Source organism: Papio anubis, chromosome 16 (assembly GCF_008728515.1).
Source record: "Papio anubis isolate 15944 chromosome 16, Panubis1.0, whole genome shotgun sequence".
Taxonomy (NCBI): domain Eukaryota; kingdom Metazoa; phylum Chordata; class Mammalia; order Primates; family Cercopithecidae; genus Papio; species Papio anubis.
In genome coordinates this window covers 50238932-50256882 of record NC_044991.1, presented here as the reverse complement: position 1 = coordinate 50256882, position 17951 = coordinate 50238932, and the positions used below count along the sequence as shown (strand labels likewise).

Here is a 17951-nt window from a genome sequence, read left to right as displayed (position 1 = left end):
TTGGATTCAGTTTCCTAGTATTTTGCTGAGGATGATTGCATCTATGTTCATCAGGGATATCACCCTGTAGTTCTCTTTCTTTAGTTGTGTGTTTGCAAGGTTTTGGTATCAGGGTGATGCTGGTTTTGTAGAATGAGTCAAGGAGGAGTCCCTCTTCCTTGATCTTTTTGGAATAGTTTCAGAAGAATTGGTACAAGCTCTTCTTTGTATGTCTGGTACAATTTGTCTGTGAATCCATCTGGTCCAGGGCTTTTTTTGGTTGGTAGGGTTTTTTAAATTACTGATTTAATTTCAGAACTTGATATTGGTCTGCCCAGGGTTTCAATTTCTTCCTGATTCAATCTTGGAAGATTGGGTGTTTCCAGGAATTTATTTATTTCCTCTAGATTTTCCGATTTGTGTGTATAGAGGTATTCATTATAGTATCTGAGGATCTTTTGTATTTTGGTGGGATCAATTGTAATGTCACCTTTGCTGTTTCTGATTGTGCTTATTTGGATCTTCTGTTTTTCTTGTTAATCTAGCTAGTGGCCTATTGATCTTGTTTACCCTTTGAAAAAGTCAACTTTTGATTTTGTTGATTCTTTGTATGAATTTTTGGGTCTCAATTTCATTTGGTTCTGCCCTGATTTTAGTTACTTATTTTCTTCTGCTAACTTTGAATTAGTTCTTTCTTGTTTTGCTGGTTCCTCCAGATGTGATGTCAGATCATTGATGTGAGATCTTTCTAACTTTTCGAGGCAGGCATTTATTGCTATAAACTTTCCTCTTTACACTGCTCTGCAGCATCACAGAGATTTTGCTATGTTGTGTCTCTATTTTCATTTTATTTCAAAGTGTTTTTTTTTCTGCCTGAATTTCATTGGTTACTCATAAGCCATTCAGGAGAAAGTTTGTTTAACTTCCATGTAATTGTGTGGATTTCAAAGATCTTCTTGGTACTGATTTATATTTTTATTTCACTGTGGTGTGAGAGTTTGCTTGGTATAATTTTAATTTTTTAAATTTATTGAGACTTGCTTTATGGCCAAGCATGTCTTTACCAAGCATGGTAAATCTTGGAATATATTCCATGTGTGGATTTAAAAAAATGTATATTCTATGGTTTATGGATGGAGTGTTCTGTAGATGTACATTAGAGCCAGTTAGTCAAATGTTGAGTTTAAGTCCAGAATTTCTTTGTTAGTTTTCTGCCTCGATGATCTATGTAACACTGACAGTGGGGTGTTGAAGTTCCCCACTATTAATGTGTGGCCATAGAAGCCTTTTCATAGGTCTAGAAGTACTTATTTTATGAATCTGGGTACTCCAATGTTGGTTGTGTATGTACTTAAAATAATGAAGTCTTCTTGTCAAATTCAACTGCTTACCATTACGTAATTCCCTTCTTTATCCTTTTTTTACTGTTGTTGGTTTAATATCTGTTTTATGTAGTATAAAAATAGTGACCCCTGCTCTTGTTTGTTTTCCATTGTATGTTAGATCTTTCTCCAACCCTTTACTTTGAGCCTATGGATATCATTACATGTGAGCTGGGTCTCTTGAAGACAGCAGAAGGATGGATATAGTTTTTTTAAATCCCATTTGCCATTCTGTGCCTTTTAACTGCAGTAGTTTGGATGATTTATATTCAATGTCAACATTGATGTGAAGTTTTGATCCTATTGTGAGATTGTTAGCTGGTTGCTTTGTAGTTCCTATTGTGTGGTGGCTTTGTAAGTTCTGTATGCTAGACATTTAAGTGTGTTTTTGCGGTAGCAAGTATTGCTCTTTTATTTCCATGTTCAGAACTCTTTTCATGATTTTTTTGGAAAGCTGGTCTAGTGGTAATTAATTCCCTTAGTCCTTGCTTGTCTGTAAAAGGTTTTATTTCTCTTTTGCTTATTAAACTTAGTTTGATGAGATATGAAATTCTTGGCTGAAATTTCTTTCTTTTTTAAGAATGCTGAAAATAGGCCCCCAATGTCTCCTGGCTTGTAAGATTTCTTCTGAGAAGCCTGCGGTTAGTCTGATGGAGTTCCCTTTGAACATGATCTGACATTTTCTCTAGCTGCCTTTAAGATTTTTTTCTTTAGTGTTGACCTTGGATAGTCTGGTGACTATATGCCTTAGTGATGTTTATTTTGTATTGTAGCTTGCAAGTGTTCTCTGGATTTCTTGTATCTGGACATCTACCTCTGTAGCAAGATAAGGGAAAACTTTATTGAATTATTACCTTAAATATGTTTCCCAGGTTGTTTACATTTTCTCTTTCTCCTTCAGGAGTGCCAATATTTTGTAAGTTTGGTTGCTTTACACAATCCCATATTTCTTGAATATTTTGTTTATTTTAAAAATGTCTTTTTTCTTTACTTTTGTCTGATTGGGTTAGTTTGAAAGGCCAGTCTTCAAGTTCTGAAATTCTTTTTTCTGCTTGATCCACTCTATTGCCAACACTTTCTATTGTATTGTGAAATTCCTTAAGTAAAAAATTCAATTCAATTCTAGAAGCTCAAATTGATTTATTTTTAAGATGTTTATCTTAACCTGTGCAGTTTGACTACAGGTGCAGTTTAATCCAGGTGCATACAAAGTCAGCCATTTCTTGGTGATCTGGCAGTGCGGCTATGCAAGGATTTTAGTCTTGGGCCAGAGATTGGAGCACTTGCTCTAGAACAGGGTAGGGGCCGGCACAGCTGGAACTGTGGAACATGTCCTGGTAGGCACTGGAATTGTGTTCTCCCCGTCACAAGCCTGGAGGGGGAGAAGAACTGCTACAGCTGTACTTTCTCCTGGGTGGTGAGACTTGCATCCAGGGCCACCTTGGTGACCTGGAGCTAGTCTGTGTGTGCCATTTCTGATGCTCTAGGCTATTGCCCTGAGACTTTGGTACAGCAGGACCCTCTTCACTCCACCTACAGGCAGAAATCCAGGCATTTGGACACCCACTTGGCTGGACCAGCAGCCTGAGTTGCCCCAGCCTTCCTGGACATAGATCATGGTGCAGCAGGGTCATTGCTGATCCATGCCCAGGAAGCTCTCTAGACATTCAGAGTACCTACTTGCCTGGTTCAGCAGCCTGAGTCACCCCTTCTGTGTAGAGATCCTGATGCAGAGGACCCCTCTTTGCTACATACCCAGGGAGATCTCCAGTCATTCAGAGCACCTGCTTACCTGGATCAACAGCCTAAGTTGTCTCAGGCTTCATGGACATAGATTGTGGTGCAGTAGGACCCTCTCTGCTCCATGCCCAGGAACATCTCCAGGCATCTGGAGCACCCACTCTCTGGGATTAGGAGTTTATGCCACTCCCCATCCGTATGTAGAGAATTTGGAGCCAAGAATGTTTTCCAGCTCTATGCCTAGACACTTCTCTGTGCACTTGGTGGTTGCTCACTGGATTCTCCCTCAGTACTGGTGCATTCTGCTCTTGGTCTTGGGTCTAGGAAAATATCTGCAGCTTTTACCACTGTCTTTCCCTCACAGCATCTCCGAGCCTCTCCCCAAGTCAGCTCCAGGGCTTGGGAGAAATAAAGTGTTCTCCCTTAGCCTGGGTTGTATGGTCCCCAGTGGAAAGGTGAGTTTCAGTGGAAAGTTCTCTGCCTTTCTCACACACTGAAGTTTTACTCACTTTTACTAGCCAGATGCCATCATGGGAGCTGTTTGCTAGCATTCTCCTCCCTTGATCTGGGGTGTCCCTCACAATGCCAGTGGATTTCATTTTCCTTCTCGAATTAAAGCTCACAGAGTTGATCTATATGCATGACCTTGCCTTTTGCAAGTGGCTGAGGCACGGTACAAGTCTCAAGTCCACCATCTTGGGAGAAAAACACAACACACTCTTTTTTTTTTTATTGATTTCAGATATGAATCTCTTGCAGTTTATCCAGATTTCAGTGAGCAGTGAGCCTTTTGGGAAGACAACATATATTTTAATTTGGCAATGGAAAATTGTTGGTATAATTTCTGTGGTTATTTCTACCAGTTCTAAGTTTCCCACCCCCAATTTCTGTGTTGTCTTTCTGAGTCTTTTATTATGTAAATATTGTCCCTCCTCAACCGACCCTTGATGATTTTAACTTTCTTTTAAAATCATTTTTCTCTTTTATCTTCCTTTATATTTGTGCTATTAGTTTGGGCATCTCATGGTGTCTTCCTAACACAATAGCAACAGAGCGAGCCAGGTTTAACATAAGTCAGATTAGAACATTCTTCGTGCAATTCCTGTTCCTCCCTATTTTTCTGAGAACCAAAACCAAAGTCTTTGCATTCACCTACAAAACCCTTCATGATTTGCCTCTGGAACCTCTCTGGCTCCACTTTCCACTACTCTCACCCTCACTAATTCCACTCTAGCTATACAGCCTCTTTGCTCTTTCTCCAGTGCCCCAGCACACCACTGCCTTATAGATAAATTCTGCACAGGGTGTTCCCTCTCCCTGGAACTCTATTTCCCCTGTATACCCTTTTGATCCCACTCCCTTGTTTCTCTCAAGTCTTTGATTGTATCTTAATGTCACAATGATGCTGACATGATAGTGTCATTTAATTCCAAAATCTGCCTCCTTCCCCAGTATCTCCCACATCCATTTCCCTGCATGTTTATTTGTTGCCTGCCATATTCTGATTTTCATTTATTCATTATGTTTGTGTTTATTGTCTGTCTCGTGCAGCTAGTAGGTCAGTTCTGCAAGGATGTGATTCTGTGTCTGTGTTGTTCATTTGTATAACCCAAGCCCCTAGTACATGGTACCAGAACAAGGCATATAGTAGGTATTTCATTAATATTTGTTGAATGAATGAATAACTTTTTGTCCTAGGAAATGAAATTATTTGTTTTACTTCTAACTCTTCAATTAAACTTATTCAGTAATTCTAGGTACATAAACTCTTTATTTTTCTTGAATTGTTTCTTAATCATAGCTTCCTATTTTGTTACAGTTGCAAAATTATTTAATACTACTCTGAAAATTATGATTAGAATGGTTCAAAGTTCATTTTTCCTTACATTTTCTTAAGAGAAAAGGTGAATTTAAATTTAAATTTCTAATTTATTTAGTCTTTTTCATTTTAAATTAGATGTCAATATGCAATAATCAAGACTTGTCAGTGCTAGATACTTAAATAAAATTTGCTTAAGCAAAGAAAGAATTCTTTCATTCCCCACTGATGTACTAGAAAAGTCCATGGGTATATATGTCTTCATGTATGTCTGAATCGTGTATTTCACTGTCTGTCTTTTGGATAAGCTCTCCTCGTGGTTGGCAGGTTGGCTACCAATAGCATAAGATTTTCATCTGTCAATGTGCTAACTTCAGGGTTATATGGGAGTTTTTTTCTGTTAGTTGCAACAGAATAGTTTCAATGCAGATCCTGATTGGCCCAGCTTAAGTGACATGACTAATCTTAAGCCAAACCTTGTGGCCAACTGTTTGAGATTCTCTGCTTTTTCAGACCTGGGTCTCACATTCACAAGGTAGAAAGAGGTAAGTGATGAACAATCCCTGCTAAACTACATAGATTAAGTTTTCCAAAACGAAGATTATTTTTATTACTTTAAGAAAGGGTAGGCAAAAGCTGTGCATCAGACTTAATCTTTGTGCATTTTAAGAGTTGAAAACAATTCTTATTTTTTGATCAGATATCTTTAGCTGTAATCTAGATAAGGATACAGAAGAGGTTATCTTCAGGGATAGCTACTTGAATACAACAAATTAACTGTTTTATTAATTACTATTTCAACTAATAAAAGCAGTATACAGGATCTTCAAACTCCTATCTGGGAAGTTATTTATTGTTCAATAGAATCATCAAGATTCCACTAACTTCATGACTATGTAGTCTATCACAAATACTGCTTGCTGAATATGAGATTAAATTTATATAATTAGATGTTCAAGGTATTCATTCTTATTTCCATAAACCCATGCTAAACGAAATTTTTCCTGGAGGACAATAATGTCTAAGTTGCTGATACTTTCAGAAACAAACACTAAAATTAATTCATTTTAAATCAGTAAGGAGTAAAGCAAATAACATAATAACATAACATGATAGCAATACTTCTACTAGTAATAACTTTACTGTTAAATACTCTTAAATATTTCAAAATATTTTCACCTATATCATCTAATCACTGAGTATCTCATTTCATGAAAATTGGCAGGAAAACTGAAGGTCGCTATGAGTAAATATAACATTTATACACACCACCACATAGCTTTTATCATATTGTACAAGATATCTTTGCTTTTATCTCTATCTCACCTGTTAAGATTAGGAGCTAGATGAAGGTGAATATCTTGTATTACTTTTTTTTTTTTTATTTCCAGGTCCTAGCCAGTGCCTAGCATAGATCAGATGATTTTTCCCAAAAAAAGTTTTCAAAACAGAATTTAGTTGTCTGTGGTCGCAAAGCTAAGTCACGTATGGCAGGAATGGAAACCAAGTTCTTGTGCTTTTCAATACAGTGTGTAGATTGCTCTTTGAAATGCAATCAACACATCACACCTGCTTTTAAATAAGTGAACAGAGAAGCCTGGAGTGGGTCTAGTGAGATGCCATCCAATGGAGTGTGACTCATGGGTCTTGGCAGGAAGCAGATGAAACATTCAAGCTGGTTGATTGATGAAGGTCGATAAAAGGACTATTACAAAGGTTAGAGCAATAAACAAGGGATGCAGGACCCTGGCTGAGCCACGTAATAACATCAGGAGCTACTACCACTCCTAAACCTGAAGAAGTAAAAAGAAGTGGCTCCTAGAACCTGTGGAGAGAGCTGTGAGGGCAATTTGACTGGAGCTTGGCAATAGATGGGATCAGCAAATTTATCGAGATCCCGCTGGCAGGGAGCCAGGAGAATACTCTGACTTCACGCTCCTTCCTTCCTCCCATCTCATCCTGATGTACCCTTTGGCTGAAGCCACCAGAAGACAGAGAGCAAGGTACCCCTGGCACCTTGAGATATTCATTCAGCTTAGTATCCCAAATGCCAGGGCAGATAGCAGGGTAGAGAAGGACAGGGTCAACAGAAGACCTTCCACATGGAGAATTTGCTACCCCAACCCTTAGTGATAGAAGTAAAGATTAACTTGACTGCTTGGCCTACGCTTGATTGGAGACTGAGGAAGCTGATGTACTTGGAAGGACCTGGTGTGCTAACTAGGCTGCTGCCAACCTTTGGAAGAGTAACTTGTTCTTGCTAAGAAGTGTAACCAGATGGGGTCCATGGTTTAACTTCCCACTTTCATGGTGTGCAGGTGTCTGTTGTGGCTACAATCCTGTGTTGCAGAGGGTTTCAGGCTGTAATTTTGTGTCCAAGACCTTCCAGAGAGCAACTAGCATACTCTATGTACAATAAGTACAGGCTCGATCTAGTCACACTGCTAGTATCAAAGCATATTCTTCATTAATTGAATGTGACAGTGCACTTACCCCTCCTTTTTGAGAGAACAAAATACTGATTCAAAGATTGTTCTGACTATGAACTCCAACAACACACACAATAGAAGCCAATGAATCAGTTTGGTCTATTTCTTTATGAATAGATTCTTCTGTGTAGTGTATCACAGTGAGTCCTAACTTGCAAAGTCTTAACACTGCTCACTCAAGTTAAGCCAGCAGTAGACTTCCCTTTAACTTATTTGGCATGACTTTTCCTCTTGGGCTATGATGATCTCAGCTACATTAGTGTGCAACTTGTATACATAGAATATTAAGGAAATGACCTGAATAAATCTCTTTCAAGTAAAGGGGCAGACTCAGGCTTCTGGTATTTGTGTCTAAAAACTGTGATGAACCATATCTGGTTCCATCATTGTATGATCCTGGTGACTTCATTAGCCCCTCTAAACTTTGGTATTTCCTTCTATGGAAAGAGACATTTAACTTCCCTTCCTACATCCTCAGGGTTTTGAAATCTCACAAGTGCCACCAAATTATGAGATAGTATAACCACATAGCATACCGTTATCAAATATAAATATTAATACTAAGTATCTGAAAACATGTACATTTGTCTTTTGTTTTCTGCTGAATAGTGCATGGGACTCATAAGGTATGTCTTAACTAGACTAAAGGAAAGGTCTTTTATTTTATGAAAAGTTGCATGAAAATGGAAAAGTCACTTACTGTTAAGATTCAGATTTCCTATGTAAGAAATAGGTATGATGAGAATATTTACCTCCAGAATTTTCTCAGAAACTGAAAGAAAAGAATAAATACTTAAAAAAAAATCAAGTCATAAAAATGAAATTTGCTCATGAAGTTACTGTAGGTGATACGTCAATGTGTTTTCATGTTACATAAATAGTGTTTGTTACCCTTGACTAATATTAGAGTCAGGATCTCAGTCTATAAAAATGGAAGGTTTCAGGATTTCAACAAAGAACATATGAAAGTCATGACCTGAATAACTTTGGTAAAGTAGGAGCAAACTCTGGATTTGCAAAGAGAAAGAACACAAAGAACTAACTGAAGACAAACAAAAAAGTCTTTTATAGGTTCAGTGAGATTTTGGTTTAATAGTTAGTGATATCCATATGTATATCATTTATCTATTGCTATTACACTGCTGCGTATAACCACCCCAAAACTCAGTGGTTTAAGACAACAGACATTTATTACTGCTAATGAGTACGTGGGTCAGCTGGACCGGTCTTTTGGTATTGGCTGAACACACTCACACATCTGCAGTCAGATGCGGGGTGGAAAGGCAGCTCCCTTGAACTTGGCTGGGCTCTCTCATATATTTGGGAGTGGGTTGGCCTTAAAGCTGGTCTAGATTGGGCTCAGCTGAAATGACTAAGCTTTTCTCCACTGGTTTCTCACATCCCTCCAGCAGGCTCACTAGAGCTTATATCCTTATGGTTCCTGGGTGTGGTTGAGGCTTAGGCTCAGAATTGACCGATTTCACTTTGGCACCATCCTTCTGAACAAATCAGTTACAAGACCAGCCCAGATTAAAGAAGAAGGCAAAAAGACTCGACTGCTGAATGGGAGTAGGTGCAAAATTACATTGCAAAAGGTGTAGATACAGGGAAAGGAGGAGAATTAGGGCCAGTTTTGCATTCAGTCCACCATACTGCTCTACTTGAATTTCCTTACGAGCAGAAGTTGAAGGCTTATAAACATCTGGAAAGCTTCAGAAATTTGGACATTGCTGCAGCAGCATGCCCCCACAACCGGCAGGCTGTGTAGAGCAAGCCAAATTTGTACTTAGAGGGATCTATAAGACTTGCCAACTATTTTTATGAATGTACAAGTTTGGCTGACATACATTTTCTAATATCTGAAACATCCCATTTGTGCCACTTTAGCAAACAAATCAGATGCAATAACTGGTGGTATGATCCCCTTCTCAGCCATCCTTGTCACAGGAGAATTAAGTTGCTATTTATTTTACATATTCGATTTAATTTACAGAATACAGTTATGTCATTTTCAATTTTTGTCTTACTTGCTTATATTTTTAAAGGAAGGAAAGTTACATTTACCTACTCATATTTGGAAACATGGCCCCTAATACAAAGGGTAGTTGTATAGCACATTTACTCGTATCCGTAAACACCGAAATAGTATGTGGTGGGGAGGAGTACTTACAATTCTCTGCTTCTGCAGCTGTAGACAATTTCTTCATTTAAACATGGAATTCTAAAGAGGAATTTAGATCAATTACAATAATATTTTGTTGCCTGGCCTTGTTAATAACCAAGTTATTCAATCTATCATTGATGGACATTTGGGTTGATTCCAAGTCTATTATAAGGGCAGGAGAAAGAGGGGAGAGGATGGTGAAAAAAGAAATTTCTCATATTCTATACTGAGAAGGCAACAGATAATGAACAGAGCGAATCAGTAACCAGCGTTGAATCATTTTGCAATATGTGGCTACATGCCAAAGAATCAGCTAGAATAATTAAAAGTACTTACATCTGAAGAGAGGGAAATTGTGTAGATGTAGGATAAGCAGCTGCTTCTATTCCCAAGTATCTTTGTAGATTTATTTGATTTTTAAAAGTTATTGGTATAATTTGATGGAAATAAAGCCTAAACATTGGAAACAATGCATCTATGACATTACTCTTATTAGTTCAGTGTTTTGAAAAATAAAGACAAATATTTTTCCAAATAAACAATTTGATGGCATTTTAAAACATGAACATATTGACATATAGGCACACACAGGTGTGTTTGCACACAAATTGACATCATCATCATACAAAGCAACTATTTTCTAGATGTAAAACATTTTTTTTTTCTGTGAGTATGGCAGTGCTTGTCTAACCTTTATCTGTAGATTCTATTGTACATGAGAACCCAAACCTGTTAAACAACTTTACAGCTAAGTCTTGACAGCAGGAAAGCAGTGGCCAACATTATCCTCTGCATCCTTCCCCTGGAATAAAAAACAGAGTGAAAATGTAGTATATATTTTATTACTAAATATATATATACACATATAAGTGTGTGTGTATATATATATTTGAAAGCATGCATATGTATGCTTCCAAAACTAGGCCAAAATAATAACTGGTCTCATTAAAATATACAAAAGCCTTCAACTAAATGAAAGATCAAAAATTAAATATGTATAAAGGAGACAAATAATTACATAAACAGTTAATCTCCTGTTTAAAATTCAAATATCAAGTATTATCAACTTACAATCCTGTAGTGCCATTTTTCTAAGTAGCACTGGTCATTGTACTCTGAGGCCAAAAAATCAATTCTCTTAACGTTCAGGCATAAAAACGAGGGAAGGCATTCAGATAAATTAACTCTCTGAGTATAGAAATTAGGCAGTGTGTTAGCTTTCTCATGTGGTTCAATCTGAATTTCCGCCACAGCACATAAAACGCTATTCTAACATGAGTAACTAAGTCATTGGTATGTTTCCCATGCAATGTGGTATCAACGTAGATATTTTTGCCTGATGTCAATAGCCCATCAAAGCTCAGCATGTTACTCCAGTAAACAGAGCTGGTCTCAGCTCTTCTGTCAAGCATGAACATCTTGGGAAGTGAGGCTTGATATACATGCCTAGAAGACACTGTGATTATTTTATGTATAATAAAATAGTCAAATTTTCTGCAATGCCAAGATATTCTTTGATAAGAAATTAGTTCCTAAGGAAGTTGGAGCTAGGATGCCAGGACACTAGAGAATCACTTACCTGACTGTGGCACTAATAGATCCCACAGGTGCTTCAAAACTCTAATCTGTACACAATCCCCTGGGCTTCTGGTACCAAAGGTACCCTCTAATACAGTAGGATTGGAGTGGGGTCCAAGATTCTGTATTTCTAAGAAGTGCCAAGCAATATTGATGCTGCTGGTCTATGGACCACACATTGAGTAACAAGGCACTAAATGATACCATAAGCTGCTCATTTATTACATCGCCAAATTTCATATGTTGGCACAGAAGGCAGAAATCTAATAATGGATTTCATTAGATTTTCTATCACATAGCAGGAACTCAGCATATTTTGGGTAACTATACTACCCTTGGAAATGTATAGGGAAATCCTAGAGAACAGGTCTTAGCTCTATTTAATGAGAGCTAGGCTATTATCTATATATGCTTGGTGCAGTTTTACATTTACAAACAAAGTTAGTGAGAAGTGCTATTAACTGAATTTCTCAAATATTTTCAGAGATTGATTTGCGTAGTTATAAATTGGATGCCCCAAATATTATTTTATGGGTAACATGCATTTTGCAAGATGATTCCCTTAGAGTGTGTGTGTGTGAGAATTTGCTGTTGCAGGCTATTTTTGTTGCTACATGGTTGTTATGGGCCAAAAATCTTATATTCACTTATCTTTACCTAGTTTGGTCTGTTGCCTATCTTCAATATATAAAACATATTCTGCTTCAGATCTGCTGTAGTTTATGGGTTTACTTGTTTATAGTATAATAGTGGAATTAACTAAAGCTACCTATTATATACAACAAAGAAATAAAGAAATGAGACATTTATAAAGCAGTAAATGCTCAATTATTTTAGGGTAGACTGTGAAAGTTTCAAGAAACATTGAAATTACTTCTTGTAAGGATTGGCAAACTATTGCCCATGGGCCAAATCCAGCCTGTTACCTTTTTTTGTAAATAAAGTTTTATTGGAACACAGACACACTCTTTCATTTACACATTGTCTATGGCTGTTTTTAGTCTACAATGGTAGAGTTGGGAGAGTTGGGTAGTAATGATGGAGATCACATGGCCCACAAAGCCTAAAATATTTCCTCTCTGACTTTTGCTGAAAATGTTTGTCCATCCTGCCATACAACTAAAGATTATATTCTAATGCTTTAATTTGAAAAGGTAACAGGAGATAGCTTTATAAACTTCACTTGGTAAGATTAGAATTAGACTGTAGGATAATTACAAATCCTACTTTGTCTTACTCTTTGGAAGATGCAGTGGCAATATAGCTCAAATCACAGAATAGAATCTGTTAGGGAAGGGGGAGGTTCTCTTCATTGTCTTTATTTGCAACTTAATTTTTCTTTACCACTCTAAAAAAAGGGGACTATTTGCTTTTTAAGTGTTTTCAATTATTTTTGTCTATAGTCAAGAAAAAGGGGTGTTTTATGCATCTTCATCTTGATGATTTAAATTTTTTACTATAATTTTAATTTGATCATTTTCCAAGTTATTTTTCTTTTCCCTATGTGTAATATAACCATTGCCATCTGTTGCTTGGCTTAGCTTCACTTTCCTGCTCTTTGTAGATGTTTGCATATGTGCATTTGATATTTAATAGGTACCAATGGCCATAAGATAGAGTAAGGAAATGTATATACATTTAAAAGTTATCTGGATTTACCCAACATACATAGGTACAATTTGAATTCAATTCAGTTGATTCAAAACTTTAGTGCCTTAAACTGCTAACCTAGAACCTCTTTTTGTGAATGCAAAAAAAATCCCAGCTCAACATTATTCCTTATCTGTATGATTCAGTTTGGCATTACAAAACTAGGTCAACAATGATGTAGGGTTATTTATTTCAGTTTTCACAGTCTGAGAGAACCTGGAATAAATTTCTTTTGAGTCAGGCTATTTAGTTAAATGAAGAATGAAATTGTCCAAAGCCTTGTTCATCAATTCCCTAGCATATTATAATATCAACATTAGCATAAAAGATGGGTATTCAAGTGAGAAAAAGCTAAACTTCATAATAGAGTATCTGTAAATCACCATAGATTGATATTCATGGTGACACCTACTTTAATCATGTAGCTACTACAATAGCATTGGGACTAATTTTTAAATAAAATGCATCACTATGCAAGTTCCTTTGTTACGTACCTTTGCAAATACTTTGTGTACAATTATTCTCCATAAAAATCAATATTTCTATACTGATCCAGGCAGGGCAAAATTATTTCAAATTTTGGAGGAATTCATTCAGGAACAGAACCTTGGGGAAATACTTGAAAAAAAAAAAAAAAGACATTTTTCCCAACCTGCTGGCGCAGAGCTTAGAAAGGCAATTGAAGAACTGATGTGGAACAAAGCAATAGCACTAGAAGCTGCCGGTGTTTGGTATTTGCTGCTGTATTAGTGAGAGCTGGTTGTGGCTGCATAGGACGAAAACCGCTAAATTATAGGGGTTTAAACAAGCTAGGAACCTTTTTCTGTAATTTAAAATCTAGATGATCCAGGATGGTGTGGTGGTTGGGAGAACCAAGAATTTCTTTCTTCTCTACTAGTCTAGCTCCTGGCTTTCATGCTCAAGGTCACCTCCTAGCTGGAGCTTCAGCCCTTGAGTGGCCATTCCAGGCCACAGGAAGGAGGAAGGGGAAGGTAAAAAAAACACATTGTGACTTCAAATAAATTGGGAGTCCTGCTACTAATGGACACTAGGAAAATAGATATTGGATGGTAACTAGAAATCTCTAACACAGCTCCTTTGAAAAGTGACTTTACCCCCTCCTTTGTATGCTAAAGAATAATAGGAATAGTTATAACCAATAAAAAAGTCAAAGAGTTTACTTTTAGTTTCCTAAGGTGGTACAACTACAGTGAAATGAGGGAATGCCAGAAAGAGAAGTCCTGATGAAGCAAAATCATGTTGTTCTTTGTTAAAATTTCTAGAAAAATGTGAAAAGGTGATTATTTTATAGTTGTCACTGTATCAGTAATGGTGGTTGAAGTCTTTGTATACAAAAGGGAGGCACTGAAGTGTAGAATTTAACTCCAGCAAAATTTGGAAGAGGATTTTTACCCCGAACCAACTGAAAGGCAAAAAAGATGTTTTTTAAAATGCAAACCTGTTTATAATGCGCTGAAGTGAAAATAAAATGAAATTTCCTTTAAATCCTGTTGCTTACGACAATAGATATCATTAGAGACCTAAAGCTCAGTGGTTTTATTTGAAGTGAGAGAGAATTGGGGATATGCTGATGTTTATTTTTACAGAACAGGGAAGATACATATCTGGAAGATAAACTGACTCATGAAGATTATATATTTACACTGGCATGTCTCAGTCACTATGTCTGAGGGCCCAGAGATGACGGAGAAGGAAATAGGGTGAGGTGGGTGCTTCTTCCCATCCTGAGGCATTGTTTCTGCAGTCTTCTCCGCAAACACCTGCATTTTCCGTGATATCTGGATTGTGCTGAGTGTCTCTCCTTAAACATTTTTGGATCTGAGCTTCCAAATTCTTTTTTTGAAAAGAATTTGAGGCAATCAGCCAGATTTCAATGAAAGCCTTTGCTTTATATGAAGCATAAAATAGAGCTTAAATGAACAGAAGGTCATTTGTCTTGTTTTTCAAGTATTAAAAAAAAAAAAAAAACTCACCATTTTTGTAATATAACTAAAGCAATCTGAAGGCTTTTTTCTTTTGTGTGATAGAATTTAGAGAAACGTATTGTGCTATCAAGAAAGGGTTCTAATAAGAGCTTCTAAGGAAGATGTTCTTCTCCATGTGTGGGTGATAATTTTAAGTTGTCTTCCTTTGAGTCTCTGCCTATGTCAGTGTTTTATTTGATAACAGAACTCACTGAGTCAGAAGCTGGCAATTTCATCATGATGCATTTTCTTATTTACCATTCAAGAGGTGTAAGCCTTATCTCTTATATTAACGTGAAATGTAATGAAAATAATGATGCCAATGGCATTTAATTCTTGGCTCTAATACTTTATAAGTGTGCTTCTTATTCACATAATTGTACTGGGCAGGTGAACAAGTCATCAGAGTGACCTTTCTCCATGGAGTTAATCAGGGACTCAAACTAACAGAAGCTCTGCCTTCTTCAGTGCGTGGCTTCCAAGGTCACCACGGGGATCACCTTCATTCTGGCCAGTCAGGCAGGGAAGAGCATGGATCAGCACACATGGGAGGGTTTGACCTGACAAAGACTACTGACTGTAACCCAGATGTGGTTATTATAAAGCTGGTTCTGGGTAGTTTTTCTCCATATCTCTCTTATTTCAAAAAAGGTGAGTTAAAGGAGCCCTGATTCTTAGATGCAATTAGAACTCATTTTTTCATGATGGAAAAGAGCTTTTCAATTCTAGAAGGTTAGAGATGAAAATGAGTATGATTAAAGTTTATAGAATCAATGCAGCCAAAAGAAGTTTACTCAATCACAGACCACAGACTTAGAATGCTGTCTTTTAAGACTAAACGAGTTATTCTAGGGCATAGGAAGGGAATATAGTAGAATTTTAGAATAACCATGTGCGTGTTAACTACTATTGATTACCACTGTGACAGGGACTTAGATGTATGACTTCATTTAATCTTTGCAATACCTCTTTAAGACAGCTTAGTGTGGTGGTTAAATATGCAGGCTCTGGGGTCAAACTGCCTGGTTTAAATTCTGGTTCATTCACTTACTAGCTGGAAAATGTTGAACAACTACTTTACACGTCTCTGACTCAGATTTCTCAGGTATAAAGTGGAGATAATAGTAACCCAGCTCATAGGGGTTAATAATATGACAGAGAATGCATTAAAAATGTAAAACCCTTAGAAGGGTATGTGACATACAAAGCTTTGACATTATTATTATTTCTCCATTTACATATTAGGATATTGTGTTTCAGAAGAGATAAGAGACTTTCCCAGAGTCACATACCTAGTAATTGGTAGAACTGGCTGTTAAAAGATATGTCTATTCAAATCAAAACACTGTCCTTCCCACTGTGGCAGGCCTCAAGTGAGTTATGAGCTGACAAGAGACTGGAGTACATACCACAATCTAGTTTCTAGGGAAATTAGGACTATTTATATTACACTGTAGTTAAAAAGAGAGAGAATCTACTCATATCTGCCTTGTAAGTTCTAGAAGTATCTACCATGGTAGTTAAGAGTCAAGGTTCTAAAGTCAGACTTCCTAGGTCTCGATCTCAATTCCGAATTTTGTAACTGGAGGAGGTTAATTCATTCTCCAAGCCTTAGTATATAAATCAGTAAAATAGGATACAATAATATTATCTACCAGATCAGCTGAGACTAACAATAAAGCTTAAATAATAAAGAGATTTATTATCTCACTCATTAAAAAGTCTAGAGAAAATTTAAAGGGTTTAAAAAGCTCATGAAGGATGAGGTCTCTTTGCATCTTTCTTGTTAGTGTCCTCTTTACATAACAATATGAGACAGAGAAAGAGAATTTCCCTGAAGACATTAGTCAGAACTGAGCCCCTCATGTAGCTCCTAAACCAGTTACAGACAAAGGGGAATGGAATGATTGTCATTAGTTTAGGCCAATCAAAGTTTTTTCCTTGAAAAGAGAGAGGGCACCCTTTCTTAAACATGATTGCCACCCAAATTAAGTAGGGGTTTGCTTACAAGAAAAAGAGGGTGGAGAGTGGTGTTGAATAGGAAGGGTTATGTTTCTGAGTGTCTGGGAAGTGCTTAGCTTGGTACTCTGACCCACAGTGAGTGCTCAATAAAGATTAGCTTTGCCAGCTCCCTGAGGCTGACATTCCCAGAGGGCAATTCTGGCTCTCACAAAAAACAGACCCTTCCTATTGTTTCAAAAAACAGTACGCAGCACCGAACTTGATGGATCACAGGCCTGGCTCACACAATTTTGGATTTCTTACAGATCCCTTTGCATAGCAAAAATCTCCACACTTAAAAAACATTTCTATCTTGTATACTGAACAAAAGGTGTGGAAAATGAGGGAGTTAAACCATGCTGCTTCAAGACTCATGCTACGTGTTGAAGGGATTTATCCTGTAGTTCTCCTTTAACAAGCTGCGTCATTTTGCTGGCTGAAGAAACTCTTGCAGCCCATGTTTGTCTTGAAGACAAATCCTGTTCAGATTTCTACAGCGTTCTCTCCTTTTTACATCCACATTCACAGCAACAGCTGGGAGGAATCAGGGATGCTTGATGAAATACTCAACTATCCATTGCTAATAATGGTGGTTACCACATGACTCCCAACTCAGTGCCATTCAACAATGAACGTTTATTATCATGTTCATGAGTCTGCAGATTGGCTGAGTCTGGGAGATCTAGGATGGTTTCTATTGGACTTGTTTCCAAGCTGTAAATGGGGCTTAGGTCTGTCCTGATTGTCTCCTTAGATCAGAGGCTCCCTGAGGCATGTTTATCTCATGGAAATGATAAGAAACCCAAGAGGGAAAGCCCAACCTCAAAGCATATTTTGAGCCTTTGCTCATATCACATCTTCAGACATCCCATTGGCCAAAGCAAGTCACATTGCCCAACATCAATGGGATTGATAAATAAACAGGGTGTCTAGTAAAAACTGTAAGGTCACAAAGAAAAATTTGTGGACACAGGAAGGAGCAGGGAGCAGGGAACTATGATGCAATAAGCTACCACAGGAGGCTCAGTCTACTTTCTTATTTTGCTTAGAGCTCATTTTAACTCTCCAATCTCCTCTTCTAGTGAGCGCAGCCTTGTCTTGCCTTCCTAAGCCAGTGTGATAGGTAAAAACTATTTGCCCAGTAAATAACAAAGAGATGGGAGG

At 37.3% G+C, this 17951-nt stretch overlaps 1 long non-coding RNA gene across 1 annotated transcript in view; it reads right to left on the bottom strand.

Annotated features, from left to right (window-relative positions):
- LOC116270698 overlaps positions 1 to 17951 on the bottom strand; it is a 51275-nt gene that overhangs the window by 30014 nt on the left and 3310 nt on the right. Inside the window, exons 2-4 of the long non-coding RNA XR_004178862.1 lie at positions 10303 to 10375; positions 9580 to 9630; positions 8162 to 8181 (exon numbers count right to left, since the gene is read on the bottom strand). This is a non-coding gene — a long non-coding RNA (uncharacterized LOC116270698). The remainder of the gene's footprint in view (positions 1 to 8161; positions 8182 to 9579; positions 9631 to 10302; positions 10376 to 17951) is intronic.